The following is a 16,503-nucleotide window of genomic DNA, read 5'->3' on the forward strand; positions in this document are numbered from 1 at the left end:
ATTTGTGTTTTCTTTACTTGTGCAAACATGGCTAAAAATAGAAGTGTAGATGTGGTGACATGGGCATCAGAACAAGCTAGAGATTCAAAACTATATGAGGACCCCAAGTGTGCTTGTATAGCCTGTGCCCTTGTCACCATGTCTACACTGCTATTTTTAGCTATGTTAGTGAGGGTATATCTATCCATACTGCAATCCCCCCTCATCCTGAAGAGTAGACATACTCCACATGGAGAGAGGAAAAACAGAAGCAAAGAGAGAGAAGGTAGGTGTAAGTGGTCTTGCTCAATCCTGGGCCCCTGACTGGTTCTCAGGCCTATACTAATTAGTCTGGTGGTCCCTTTAAGACAGTGGTGCCTGAGGCAGGGCAGGCCGCAATGCCCACACCAGCCTAAATATCAACACAGCCCCGACCTTGGTTCAGGGTGGGCAGGCAAGCAAACAGTTCCCAAGGTCAGTTTTAGCCCAGGCCCTGGCTCAGGGTGGGGCAGGCAAACAAGTAGTTCTCAGAGTTAATGGCAGCCCAATGGGCAGGCAAGCAAACAGTTTCCCTAGCACAAGTGGGGAGGAGGAGACTGCCACCCAGTATGTGGGGGCTGCAGGGGGGACGTGGACCCTCTCTACTCGACCACTGCTGGCCCAGGGCCCTAGCAGTGGCCGCCTTGGCGGCCACTGGGGTCAACAGGGAATCCATTCCAAAACATGCTGACACACATCACAGGGTTATCAGGTCCATCTGACCACCCTGCACGTCCCTTGGGCCACTTCCGGACTCCCTCTCATTCTGTACTTGGCTCCCAGGCAGCGGTAGGTTCACAGGGTCTATGTAGTCCACTTTTGGGGGTAGGGAGAAATGGGTCTCCTCTTCAGTGCCCGGGCCCAGTGGCCCAGGCCAGTCGTTGGCCTTGTCCAGATCCTCAGGGTCCTCCCGGCGTGAGAGTTCAGGGTAGGCCTCTGCTCCCTCCAGCAACTGGGCCCTTATAGAGCTTCTGGGCTCAGCTTTTATACTTCCTGCCACACCCCTAGGCCCCTGTGGACTTAAAGGGGCTCAGAGAGGGGTTCTTCCTCCTTGGGGTCAGTGAGTGGCCAACTCTGCTCACTACAGTAGGGTGTTCCCAGCTCCTAAAATATATTAATTGTTCATTGACTTTTTTCTATTCTGCACCAGAAAGAGAAGAGCCCTTTCCCAGCCCAAGGAGTCAGACTGTTCATGAACAATATGCGAACCCAAGAATTATTTACAAAAATTGTTCAGCAAATAAAATTAAAGAACAAAAACTGATAAAATGGCAAATGGTGAAGGCCAATTTATAATGCAGGTGAAATTAATTGAAGAAAATAATTGAATTAACCAGTCAGCCCTAATAAAAAGCTATCCAAATAGATAATGTTTCAGCCCAATGTCTTTCTCAGTGTTCTAAATTCCAGTCCTGTTTTTTTCTTATATATCCTTATCTCAGGTTCTCAATGACTGGAAAGTAATACCATTATTCAATAAAAAGATCAATAGAAGGCAATTATAGATTCACATCCTTGTGGGCAAGATATTAGAAACAATTTGTTGGATGCAGGGAGAGAATATCTCAAAAGCAGAATTTGATTAGAAACAACCAACAAGGATTTATGAGAAGGATGACTTTTTTTTTCTTCAACATGCTGAGGATCTCCCCAGACATTATTGCTATAGCAGACAAAGGAAATAGAAAGAATGCTTATAATTTGGATTTTCAAACAGCATTCAATAAATCCCTACAGGAAAGATTATTGCCTAATTCACTTGGGTGAACAGATCACTAGATAGATAAGAAATGGACTGGAAAACAAAGTGACAACAATGTGAAAGAAAGCACAACTCCTATACCTAGAAAGAGATTTGTGACTAAGTCCTAAGATGTGATCAGGGAAACAGTTTGTCCAAAGCACCCATCAGGTTCAGATATCTTGAGAACTGATATAATTTAGCAAGAGGATGAGGAAAAGACACATCCTGGGAAAGGAACAGGACATCAAAAAGACAATATAACGGAGAGTTGTGATGCAAAATTTTGTACTTGGAGGGAATTCCCATCAAACACCAACTGTAGAGATCCTCAAACAAGCATGTATTGTTAGGTGATGGCAGCTCCTACCTGACTGTTTTTCTTAAATAGAAGCTGATGGTAGACAGCTAGAAAAACATGGTACTATACATATAATGAACATGACACTGAACATTATGCAGTGGGTTACTGCATAAGAGACAGGCTGGTTTGTGTAGACATAGCCTCTGTTGCACAAGCCCCCATTTACACCATTCTGGTAGCATAAGTGGGCTTTGAAGTGGACGTAAATGTCCAGAGGGCATCAACACCACCAAAACTGTGTAAAATAGCCTGGTTATCACTGCACATCTTCTCTAAAATCTGCTATTTTAGAAAGAGAAACTACACGAAAGATCCATTTATGGAAATACAAGCACTCCTAGAGAAGACATAACAACAATTGAGCATAACAATCCTATTAGTTTAGGACAGGAAGTGAAGAAGGATATATCCAGTAAAAACTGTTTGGGGGATTTCAGTAGAGAGAATATAATTACCCAAGCTGGAATCTACTCTGAACACTAAGCCTGTGAAATGATGTATTATGCAATCATGGTCGTTTTCATAAGTGTATATTTATATGCTATTTATGTTGTGGTATGGTTCATAATGTGCTAGGCATTTGGGAAAACAAGAACAAAACACATACAAAAACAAACAACATAACCACACAAGAAATAAGAGTGGCTTCCTGGAAAAAGCTTACATTAGTCTATACCAGGACAAATAGCATAATAAACTTAACACTAGCATGTGCTAATTGCAAGCCATTATTGCCGTCTCCTCTCTGTAGCTTAACATCTCTGTGCTTTCAGTCTAATCTACTGTAGAGAAAAAAAGGAATTAAAGGATGAAATAAGACATCACAATAATTCTAATTAAGCATTACAGAGAGGAAACGGACACTGTGTTGAGAAGGTGAACACAGTTTTTTTTAAGATGATTCTTTTTAGTAACAGTGTAAAGAATAATGACCCATCTACTAAAAGAGGTTAAGTACTTGCAGAGTGTTTCCATCTCTTCATTTTCTGAAAGACGCCTAATAATAATAATTAGATATTATAATAGAATTTAGCAGCTGCCTAACTGTTTTGATTTCTTAGGATTATCAGTTGGGGTGCCATTATTGTAATTCCTTCTGATTGCGAACTGTATGGCACTTACTCAGTCGCTTAGTTCTCATTTAGAGTTTGTGATACTGTATCATTTTTAGACTGATTTGGAGGTAATGAAGCAATCTATATTTAGATATTTTTCAGATGATTTTTTGTTATTATTTTTAGTCAGTATTCATTTCCTAGGTACTAAATAAATAATGCTGCTAGCTGGCAAGGAGTATAGGGAACAATTTTAAAGTAGAATCTGAGATGTGAGTTATTTTGAACCAGATAATTCTCATTTCCTTGCTTTCTTTTTCACACTAGAGCACAGATAACTGAAAATGAGCTCAGTTTCATGGATTCAAATCAATGGAGAGTATATGTTCCAAACTTGGGCACCAAAGCTGCGTTTGGGATACCAGATGGCAACAAGCCGCCTAATATTGTGTGGGAACTAGTTTGTGCACCAATATTCAGGCTAGTCAAGTGAACTAGGGCTCTCGTTTCTATACCACCAGCTGAAGAGAGGTAGGCCAGCTGCACTCTTCCTCCATAATCAACAACACATTGTTCACCATTCTTTGGGCACCATGAAAATCAATGACAAACTCCCATTGCCTTATTTCACTCTTCAGATCTTACTGTTTATATATATTATACATTATTATTTAAAAAAGTTATTCTGAGTATTACATGTAGAGGTGGTAAGAAAATAGCATCAAGACAACAATGCAACAAAGAATTGGTATATCAGTAGGCTGAAATAAAAAAAGATAGAATTGACATGTTAACTCCTTGTTGTGTGTTTGTTTTGATGGTATCAAAATGCATGACATAGTTAGGCTGCATGAGTACTTGAGTAGGAGAATTTCAAGGGAAAATATGATGATTTAATATGTTTCCCTCTTCCACTAAAGTCAGTACTGAACTAATGTTCCAGCATGTTGTTAAACACTGCATTGGACATACCCTTCTGCAAGTTGTATGTGATCAGTTTAGTGCAAACGAAACTTTTTGCAAGTGCAGGATTATTAACCAGAGTGTTCTAACTAGATTTCTTTTTAGATAATCACATTTTCTCTACCCAAATTTCCTTGCAGTTTCTGCTAGATACATTCTTTTTCTTCTTTTACCATCCTCAAGTGTCAGGCAGTGTTAACATTACCTGCAAAAATCTTGTTGCTTTTCAATAGAAGAATGACTGCATTGTCTATATGATATTTTTTTAAATGTGAGTAACTTACACCCTTGTCCTGCAATCCAGTTCATTTCTGTGGGGCTTTAGCAAGGAATAAAGACCTGTCCATACAAAGCAAAATGTACGACTGGAGCCTTAATTCTTTAAAAGTAAATCATATCTCTGAATTTGAGGGAAATGCATCTTATTGCATTAAGGGAGCACACACAGCTATGTTCACTGACCTGAATGTTTGCAACTTAGCCTAATTATGGTTCTTTTCTAGGGTAACTGGGCAAAGAGCCCTGCCCCATGTACAGTGACATGAGGAAAGGTCTAATCCAAAATGGCTAGACTAATGATCATCTTATTTTTCAGTGAGGGTGAAATTCACTCTGTTCAAAGGGCCAACTCAAGAGCCAGCCACTAAATCTGCAAATTAGACTTAAGTGGCACTTAAATTATTATAGCCCATGAGATTAATTTTAGCATGAATAAACAGAGCAAAGGAGTTCAGCAAGAGATACAGGCTTACAGTGGAAAGAAAAAAATGTCTCTCTTAAAGCAACATTAGTCTTCTTACTCATGCTCTCCATTGGCATTTTAGAATTCTATTTACACTTGACAAGTGCAGAACTTTGATTTTTTGTAATATTCTTCCATCCATGAAAAATTAACAGAATTATCTAAGTAGACCAGGTGGATCGGTGTTGAAGTGCGCCCAGAGGGTCCAGCTGCTCAATCCATCCTCTACTTCTCAAAATAGAAGTTTTCCCAGCAGGCTCTAAGTTTTGTGCATGTGAGATTTTTGTTGTTGTTGATGTTGTTTCAGTGTTACCCATTAATCTACTTGAGAGATTATTTCCTGGGATCCCTCTCAGAGAACTCAAATGTCACACAGCTGCAGGGGTTAGGAATAATGCTATTATTTCCCAGTATTTTAGTTGGAATTTAAAACTGAAGTATACTCCAATATTAAGCTGGAAATATATTTTTCAAAGCAAAGTGTAGTTAAATCATCTTAACATTGTATCCCCTCTCTATTTACTCTCTCTCAACAATGTGTTTCATATTCACGTGTGTATGATTCCCTCTCTTTTAGTGTTGTTATTACAATATATCTAAAGTGCTGTATCACCTAGATATACAAGATGTGACGGACTGGGCCGTGTCTGGGCACAGCTGAGGGCGTCCGCTCAGGGCGAATTGCTCAACTTCGAGGCTCCTTACCATCCCCAGACTGGTGACCTCTCCAAACAGGCCACAAACCAGTCCCACAGAGTGCTTCAGCTTCCTGCCTGAAGCCTCACAAGCAAAACCCCTCCGACACCCCAGCAATATCCGTGCCCCAGATGGCCCCGGGCCTCATACACAGGTGGGGGGTCCTAGCACCCAATCCCACCTACCTTGAACAAGTTCTGTCCTGTTCCAAGAAACCAGCCACAGATCCCTGGTCAATTTACCCTTTGGACCTTACCCACAAATCACGCTGGGCCAATCCTTTAGCATCTAACATCTAAAGGTTTATTATTACAATAAAGAAAAGCACGAGAGTAAGGTTGGTAAAGGAATAGTACGTTACATGCATCAAATCTCCCAGTTCTCGATGCAGGCTCTAGCAGAGATGTTACAGCTGCTGGTTCAAAAGTTCTTGTTGCGCATCCTGGGATCAGGATGGGTCCTCAGGTCTTTCGGGCTCTTCGATCCCTGCAATGCTGACTCTGGGATGAAGTGCTGAGCTGAAGACAAGATGGCGTCAACCACATGGCCTATTTATCCCTCCTTCTTGGTCCCTTCTTGGCTGTAGCAGGTCACCTGGCCAGAGGCCAATCTCTGTGCTCCCTGCTGGCAGCTCTCAGGTGACAGCCCCCATTCTTTAGGTGTGTCCTTGGCCCACTGAGAGCCATAGTCCCACAGGGCCTCACTAATTAGCATGTCCACAGGCCCGGCCCTGCCCGCTGCTCAACCACATGCAGGGAAATCTTCAGTATCCATACAAGTACATGCTAACAATTGCATATACAGACATTATACAAACACATGAACAGTGTATATAGGATTATCAGACAGTAAGCTTCCATTCAACACCCCACATGGCCCCCCTTTATACCATTCTTGGGGCCAACACCCCCCCATGGGTGTAGCAGTGACCTGGCTGCTCCCTTCAAAGTCCAGTAACGTAACACAAGATCACTCCTCCTCTGTTCTAAATATCACAGAAATTATACTGGATAATTATATAGCTGATAAACATCATGGTTAAGAATATAAGAACATAAGAATGGCCATATTAGGTTACCTCAACTGCCCATCTAGCCGAATATCCTGTCTTCCAACAGTGGCCAATGCTAGATGCCCCCAGAGGAAATGAACAGAACAGGCAATCATCAAGTGATCCCACCCTGTCACTCATTCCTGGACTCTGACAGAGCTTAGGGACACCATTCCTACCCATCCTGGCTAATGGCCATTGATCTAACCCAATATGGCAATTCTTATGTTTTTATATTCTTAACTATGACTTTTATCACCTGTCTAATTATCCAGTATAATTTCTGTCATATTTTAGAACAGAGGAGGAGTGATCTTGTATATCTAGGTGATACAGCACTTTAGATATATTGTAATAACAACACTAAAGGAGAGGGAATCATACACACGTGAATATGAAACAAAGAGCCTGTCGTTCTTTCTGATTGCATACTGTACGGCACTTATGGAGCCTGGAACTGAAGCTGTGCATCATGGGTCCTAGGCAAGAAGTTGTCAGTAGGCTGCTCAGTGAAGCATTAGAGCATGGCTGTAGCTGTGGACTTGGGTTCAAGCTTTGTGGGTCATGAGCATAAATGAGTTAGAAAGAGAATTGTCTGTGGATAATTCAGATGCCTGCTTCTCTGGTTCATTTTTCTCTTGGATGGTCAAGCTCGATTATCCATATTTCCTGTGTAAAAAAGAGGAACAGGATGATCTTTAACTTGGCTGTATCTGATATCTTGTGATGAAACATGTCCCAAGCTAGGTAAACAAAGACCACATAGAAGCATTCCTTGCTATACTACCGTCAGTCCAGGAGACCATAGTGCTATCTGTTTTAACTTTCTCTCTTTTCACTTTGTAAGTAAGTGTCTTTGTATAATTGGTTAGCACAGTCCTCTGTACATGAAAATATACGGTATTTAGTGATTTTAATTTATTTACCACTTAGAGAATGAAAAGTGGTTCTGCACATATGTCAGAATCTAGGACATGTAACTAGATTTGTACAGAAATTTGTATGAAATAGATTACCTACATTTTAAGTAGTTTCTGAGTAAAATATGATTCACACGCTATTGTTTTGAGTTCGTGTCTAGTTGGGTTATATTTTCCCAGCTGATAGGAATCATGATTAGCTACTGTTCATAACATGTCTGTAAGTATATTAGTACAATAATCTTTTTTTTCATATTACTGTGCATCCATGCACTGTAGTAGCCACAGTTATCTTTTTCATATAAATGTGCTTTATTATTTACTAAGCAACAACACTAGATTAGTAAATCTATTGAATTTTCACTGAAAAAGGACAAGCCAGACTATATTCAGACCCTTTTCAGTAATCATTCAGGTAAACCATTCTGCTTTTTCCACTAACCTTTTTTGTGACTCTGACATGGCATTCATGTTTTCCATTCTGATGAAACTATTGACATTGCCCTTTACTAATGACCTTTTTACAAAGTAGAAGGGCTTCTTTTCTTTGTCCATCCTCGCTATCTTTGTTGCCTTTGCTATTGTGAACCAGTGCTGTTTTAAGACCCTATATTCCTGGGCTTCTGGGACTTTGCTTTCTCCAAGATCTCTTTACTCACTGCTTCTTCACTGTTGCCTTTATGAATACTATTCGTCCATCACCTTCCCATAAGATTCCACTACATGTCTGTGTTTGGCTCCCTAGGGTATTCTCCTTGGCTGTGTCCAGACTCAGGGTTTTTTTCGGGAAAAGTAGCCTTTTTCCGAAAAAACTTCCCCTGCGTCCAGACTCAAGCCGCGTTCTTTCGAAATTAAATCGAAAGAACGCGGCTTTTCTTTCGATGGCGGTAAACCTCATTTCACGAGGAAGAACGCCTTCTTTCAAAAGTTCCTCTTTCGAAAGAAGGCGTTCTTCAATGTAAATAGGGCTTCTTCGAAAGAGAGCATCCAGACTCACTGGATGCTTTCTTTCGAAAAAGCGGCTTGCTCTTTCGAAAGTTCCGCGTGCAGTCTAGACGCTCTCTTTCGAAAGAGGCTTGCAGTCTAGACATAGCCCTTCTGTACTTGCTACTGTGTGGGAAATTCTTACGGTCCTATACTGTAAGTTATCACTTTGTTGATGTCCCTCAAACCTGTATTCCATCTCTTCTCTCTGAACTATAGCTAAAATAATAAAACTGAACTCCCTTCAATATTTCCTCTTGGAAGTACCACATCTCTCAGACTACATATATCTAGAGTTAATGGACAGGTTCCTATCTTTACCTTCTCACTTTTAAAATTCTTCACAGTGCTGCCTATGCCTCAGTTTTTATTTCCTCTTGCACTGCCTCTTAGATATGATGTGCTGATAATTCACCTCACCCAGCTGTTCTTTTCATCTCTCTCAGCTGAGAAAGTGCACATTTTCTCGTACCACCCCATATTCTAGGAATAACATCCTTCCTTCAGTGTACTTAGCAGCCTAGCTCACCTTCTTCTAGTGGCTAATGAAATCCCATAGTTCTAGATATTTTTGTTCTGTTTCATCTCATGTTTGGAATTTAACTTTCGTCACAGAAATATTAAATGCATTTTTAAAGAACGTAGTATTACAAAAAATGTATCTTGATACTTTGATCCTAGTATTATATCCTAGCAAGTAGGAATAAGAGATCCTCCGGAAAAGGGCTTTATTCCGGAGGATCACGTCAGTCTAGACGCTCTTTTCTGGCTTTTCCCCAAGCCGGAAAAAAAGCGGTGGCCATGTTTATTTAAATCCTGCGGGGGATATTTAATAATATCAGGGGTAATTTCCTAGAGGAATCAGGGCCCCGTCTTCTGAGCATTTATGTCCAGTGCATTGGGAGAGTTTACAATAGAAAATACTAACGACATTGGTTAGAGGATTTATGTTTGTATATTTTAGGTGACTGGCCAAAATCCATAAGTAATCATCCAAGAACATAGTATTACTCTGGGCCTTTCCAGGTGCCAAAAATGTAATTCTTATCAAATACAAATCACTATTACTTGCTCTTAGTTTTCAGTCATATAGGTGTTATTCAAAGGATAGAAGATAAATTTGACTCAATAACAGGTATTTGGCTGCTTTTACTTAAACTGCATAAAAACTATCTACACACTTTGTCATTTTAGGTTAATAATATTAGGTGTTATGCCAAAGGAATCTTCTTTTTCCCCTTTTGTTTTATTTCACAGATGTAGAGTATATTCTTTTAACAATTCATGTTGCCCTCTATTTAGAAAGGTCAATGCATATAAAAATCATGGGCCCCCATTCCCTGCTGTCCATTTCTGAGGAATTTGTATTAACATAATCCTCTTCCTATTTCTCTTATGATTCTGGTGGTGAGATATGGTTTGAGGAAGAATGCAGTCTGATTCATAACAAGATTACCAAGTCATTTTACTTATTTGGTACAAGCAGAAAAGCAAGCAGTTTACAGAGGAGTCAGGACAGGCTTAATTTTATGTTTGTGCAGCAAAGAAATGTTATTTTAATATGAAATTCATTCTAGTGCAGGCCATGCAGATATGGTTAAGCAGAGGAACAAAGTAAAAGTGATTCTTTTCTAAGATGGAAAATCAAAAATTTTTACAGATATCCTTTTTAATTGGTTTCTGATTCATGCATATAAAAGATGCATATATGGGAACAGATACTTCCATGTATGTGCAATTGGTTTTACATACAGTTACCAATCTATGTCTGACCTTACATCACTTGCCAATAAAATTATTTGTTTGCACCTGTCACTATCAGGCCAAATTCTGATATTTTTACTCACCGTGAATAGTACTTCAATCCTCAAAAAGATTCAGAGAAATCAATAGTACTGGCCAAGTAAAGCACCATTAATCAAAGAGAACAAGAGTTTTCTAGTCTGGACCATAATCTACATTTAGAATTTAGATATCCTATTTTTTAAAATGACCTATCAAGTCTCTGAGGAATGAATATAGCATTAACTATGAGCCATATGTACCACATATATTGAGCGTTACTTTTCCTCACAAATAACTGCTTTGATATCAATGGGTATGTCTACACTACCCCGCTAGTTCGAACTAGCGGGGTAGTGTAGACATACCCTAAGGGACTGTTTACAGAGAAAGATATAGTTCAGCATGTTTCAGGGTCTGAGAATTTGGTTCATCATGTTTAGTGATTTTTCTGTTATTGTAAATCTTGGCCCGGATTCAGCAACAGAGAGAAGCAGATTTACTTACTTTCAGCACGTGACTAGTTCCAGTTCTTTTAATTTGAAGTTTTGCTAAGATTAGGTGTATCCGTGCTGAGCTGAATTTCTAGGCAGACTTCTAGTAATAGAAAGGTACATATGCAAATACAAATATGATGGGCTGAAAATAAATCACTAGGAATAAAATTAAGAGAGCCCTTTTGTTTATATTGAACTTGTCATCTTTACCGTGGTTGGAATTTTCTGGCCCCCCATTAGATGCATGATGGGGGCCAGATTTTTGACAGTGTTAAGTCCTTTTATTTTAATACATTATTAATATGTATTTATCATCTAATAGTAAGAAATATATGGCTGAATTAATGTTGAATATTATTTTTAAAATGTTTAGCAAAATGTAGGCAACTATCTGCAGCTATCACCTTTCCTATTACTAATTCCATGAAACTTGTGCTAGGCATAACAGTTGTGCTCGTGACTGTTGTTCCTTGAAAATGTGGGATAACTGAATTTGATTTGTGCATTTTTTGAATGCCATGATCTCTAATGTGTTGGTTTCATTATTATTGATCTTGAATGAAGATAATGTTTGGAATATAAATTACTAGATTACAAGATAAACGTGCTGTACCACACTATGTCACATATTTTTCATAGAGATATTACTATAAAATTAATATGGCATAAAGGTAAATTTTATGCAAGAAGGATCATGTGAGGTATCATTGGAAAGGTTAAGATGTACTGACTATGGTTATCTTATTTTCATCTTTTTTGTATCTTAAGTTGGAAATATTTTCTATGTACCTATTGCAAGTGTGTTTACAGCTGGGGAATATCCTGCTGACCCAATGCAATCTGGATGGGCAATTAAGGTAAATAGTAGGCCTTTGACAATATTAATCTCCCACCTTCCTGAAAAATGTCCTTGGATGCTGCTAACAACCTTAACCCATGGCTGCTTTAACACTGTAGGTCATGTGCTCATGACATCTGGTTCTGAACTCTATCTTGGACTACTAGTATTTTTCCACTAATAGACGATGGTAATGAAACTGGGTAATAAAGGATTCCTGATGTATGTACATCCTATATAAGACAGGAAATTGAGTTCATCTAAATTCTTTCTTCATTAAATCTTGACCCAGGATGACTGCATTTTAACCAAGATTAAAGGGAAGAAAAGAGCTTGGTCCAGGATGGAAAAGATGTCTACCCAGTGAAAGAAATGTGTAAAGCAACATTTAGAATGAGAAATTAGTACAGTACTTGTAATCTGTTTCCTTAAGTTTAGTTTGCTTTATTTGTTCAGTAATCTGTTTTCATCCATTTGCTATCTCTTGTAATCACTTAACATCTATCTTTTGTAGTTAATAATCTTATCTTTATTTTCACTAAAAACATTGAGGGAAGGGGCAAATTTAATGAGCTTATGCTGTACAGTTCTCTGTGAAGTGCAAGAGAATACAATTTTGGCTTTGCACTTGAGTGCTGGGCAATTCCCTAATGAGTCTTCCCATTCGGAGATGATTTCAATATCTGTAGGGATTTTTTTTTCTGTTAGATGTGTCTCTACTTGTGAATGTGCTAGACAAGGCTTGAGGCCTGGCTTAGAAGAACAAGAAGAGGAATACCAAGCTGGTGGAACAGACAGGTTCAGTGGTATCCCTGTACAGTATATCAGGTGGTACAAAAAAATAGTGGGGTAACTTGTCACACATGCATCAAGTGATGTCACTTGGTATCATAGAGAATTTTTTTCAGTAAATCAAGAGAAACAAGAACAAAAATCAGACAAAATTCCAAAAGAATACTTCTGTTATCATGTACAATTCCAAAATGATCTTTTGTAAATTGAATCTGTAATCCTACCTTGACGTGGAACTACAATTTAATTATGGGTCATTTTCTGCTGTAAGGTTAGTACAGGAGGTACCTGTCCACTTCAATCATAATCCAAAAGATTTCAACTATCACAGTAAACTAATCAAATTCATAAACCATAAGTTTATTTAATAAGAGCCTATTTTTGTGTCTCCCTGTACATGACAAGATTCTGGGAGATGCAGATCTCTGAATAGATTTCAGGTAATAACAGAAAATAACAAAGAATATTTAAAAACTAATCATTTGTATCTCTTGGGGTTTGTTGTTTAAAAGATTGCGAAAAAATTTTCTCCATCACAATTATCATCTTGTTTTGGAAATGTCAAAATTTGATTAGACTTATTTCAGGTTTGATTGAGGAGCCTATTTAAGTAAAATTAAAACAAAAGAAAAGCTACATCAACACAGTTTAAGACTTAAAATTTTAATCATATAGAAGTTGGATACGTCAATAGTTTTGGTTCCAAAACAACATTAGCTCTGCCACATTTGTTTATATAGTTCTAATTTAACTACCCAGAGTTGCTCGGGCCCTTAACTATAATGTTTTTTAAATAAAAGAAAAATGTATACGCTTTATTTAAATGATTATATATGCAAGGGTTCGAGTGGTATGGTGGTGCTGAGAGCAGGGGGTTGGGGGATCAAGGCAGGGGGTGAGGGTGCAGGAGTGCAGATGGGTTTTGAAGATGTAGGAGTACTCAGGGCAGAGGGTAGAAGTGCAGGAGTTAGGACAGCGGTTTGAAAGCTTAGGGCAGGGAGTGAGGATGCAGGACTCAAGGCAGGGGGCTGGAAGATGGAGGGATCAGAGCAGGGGGTTGTGTGTAGGGGGGGTCAAAGTAGGAGGTGTGGGCACAGGAGTTAGGTCAGTGGCTTGGATGGATGTGAGGGGCTCAGGGTATGGAGTTCGGTATGGGGGAGCCTTTGGCCGGGGATGGGGGTGCAGGAGTGAGGGCTAGGACTGGGGGAGTTGGGGGGAGCTGAGGACAGAGGGTGGAGAGTGCAGGAGTGAGGGCAGAGGCTGGGGGCAGATGGTAGGAGGTGGAGGGTGCAGGGTAGGGAATGTAATGGGTCTTAGGGAAGAGGTCAGGGGGATCTGGTCAGGGGGCTCAGGGCAGGGTGTTGGAAGGTATGGAGGGCTTACTAGGGCCTCCCTCAGTGGCATAGGTATTGCTGGGTCAGGGGAGGGCCAGAGCTACAGGGCTTATCCCTGACATCTGCTACAAGCCCTGGTGTCTCCTTCAGGGGCAGTGGCAGGGAGGCCTTAACTCAGTTCCTGACTCTGGCATCTTCTCCTGGGAGGCAAATGTGCAGTTCCAAATCCTGGAGTCTCATATGCTGGGGGATGGTTCCTGGCTCTCCTGGTGTCTGCTGCAGGCATGGGGGATCCAGGTTGTGATTCCCAGCCCTGGCCTTTGAACCGAGTGTGGGGAGCCAAGATAGACCACAGGTTCTGGCCCCAGCCTATGGGGGAGGGGGGGCAGAAGTTGGGCCACAGATCCCAGCACTCCCCCCACCTGTCCTCTGAGTGTGGCCAGGTCCCCCCAACTTTCCTTCAGGGCTAGGTCTGGGGGTGATCCACTTTCTCCAGCCCTGGTGTGAGCTCTTATGAACGGGTGGCCTAGGGCCAGGCCACTTTACTGGCCCCAGTGTGATCGTTGGTGTGTGTATGTGGGTGTGTGTGCTGGGACACTTTCCCCAGCCTGGGTCTGAGGTCTCTGGGGAAGTATAGTTTTGGGAGCGACAGGGTGGGGGGGAAGGGGTCTGGTAAGACATCCCCTGTCAGGCACTGTGGCTGAGGGCTGGCAAAATGGAGAGTCCCATTCCCAGCTGGCCACTTTCCTGCTGTGGCTGCCCTCATTGGGCACTGCAGTATTGCTGTTCCTTGTGCTTGCTGCCCCCAGTAGTGAATCTGAAGTATGTCGTCCCTTCCCTCTGTGCCCCTTCCTTTGCATGTTCTGGAAAACCATTTCAGGCACTTCCCATTTTCCTGCCAGAATCAAACCTTGAGATTGGTTTAAGTTAGTATAAGAGGAAGCTGTAAACCAAATTTGGTGGACCTAGCTCTTATGGTTTAAGAGGAGTTCTTGAATAAATAGACTCACAGACGCATAGACAGATGTACTCATATATATATATATATGTCATATTAGAGTATGTATATATATGTGGGGGGGAGGGAGCTTACTGTTTATGATGATACCTTCCATGTACACAGTTTTTTTGTAATTATAAATTAATGTTAATAATACCCCTGCATAGGAGCGAAATGAGCAATATTGTCTTTCTTATACAAATGTGAAAAGCAGAAGAGGGAGAGAGAGGCAGGAGGCAGAGGGGAAGGCAGTAGGAGGAGGAGAGAGAGAGAGAGACGGAGCGAGACCAGAGGCTCAGGAGAGAAGACCAACATGGAGGAGAGACCTGAAAATCCCGTCTTATGACGGGCTAATTGGCTAGTTTACACATAATTGGGAACTAAGTCTTAGTACAGGTAGGAATGTTCCCAAAGCTGGGGGAAGGGTCAGTGGAGCTGTCATTGGGGGAAAAGGTTTGATAGCTTCAAGGGAAGCTCAGGGGTTTATTTCTTTGTGTGCTTATGCTCTTGCACATATGCATGTTTGAAAGAGAGAGAGAGAAAAAATGATAATCCAGGAGCAGAACTATATTCCAGTCAACCAAAATATTTTGTAAATTCAGAATATATTCACTGACTTTTTTTCCTAAGAGAAAAAAATCAGAACGAATCAAAATTTATAGGCTATGTCTACAGTACCAAGTTATTTTGAAGTAAAATACGGTGGCTGCGCCTAGATTGGCAAGATTTTCTGGAAATGCTTTTAACGGAAAAGTTTTCAGTTAAAAGCATTTTCGGAACAGAGCGTCTAGATTGGCAGGATGCTTTTCCGCAAAAGCACTTTTTGCAGAAAAGCATTCGTGCCAATTTAGATGCGCTTTTCCGCAAAAAAGCCCCGATCGCCATTTTCGCGATCGGGGCTTTTTTGCAGAAAACAAATCTGAGCTGTCTACTCAGGGACTTTTTGCCTGAATGGGAGCAGAATAGTATTTCCGCAAGAAGCACTGATATCTTACTTTTGCGGAAATTCAAGCGGCCAGTGTAGACAGCTGGCAAGTTTTTCCGGAAAAGCGGCTGATTTTCCGGAAAAACTGGCCAGTCTAGACACAGCCGGTATGTCTACACAGCAGTGTTATTTTGGAATAACTAACATTATTCCAAAATAACAAAAAAGTGCATCTATACTACAAGCATTTATTTTTAGTTGTATCAAGGTGGAGGACTTCTTACTTTGAGTCCTATCATCCTTATTCTCTGAATAGCAAGGGAAGTCAAAGGAAGAGTCTTCTTCCTTCAACTTCCTGCTGTGCAGACAGCGCCTAAAGATAAATTAAATTATTTTGACTTAAGTTATGTAATTGATATAGCTGTTTCAAAATAACAAGCCCATTATTTAAAAAAAAACAGGTTTGGTAGTATGGATTCTTGGCTTATTATTTCGAGATAAGGGGAGTTATTTCAAAATAACTCTCCACTATAAATATGCCCTTAGGGTTGTCATTTTCTAAACAAAACTTCAACTTGAAATAACTATTCATTTCTATTTTAGTGCATTTTTTAAAATTTAAAAAATTTAGTGCATTTATTAAAAATAATCCACAGAAACCAAAATGAAATATTTAATTTACCACCAAATTAAACATTTTGTTTTATGTGAAAGAATTTTTCCCCAGTTCTTTTTGCTTCATCAAGAGAATTGAAAATGCAGTCATTTGCACTGTTCTATCTAGGCGATAGGGATCCTTAT

The sequence above is a fragment of the Pelodiscus sinensis genome, chromosome 1 (assembly GCF_049634645.1).
Source record: "Pelodiscus sinensis isolate JC-2024 chromosome 1, ASM4963464v1, whole genome shotgun sequence".
NCBI classification, from domain to species: Eukaryota; Metazoa; Chordata; order Testudines; family Trionychidae; genus Pelodiscus; species Pelodiscus sinensis.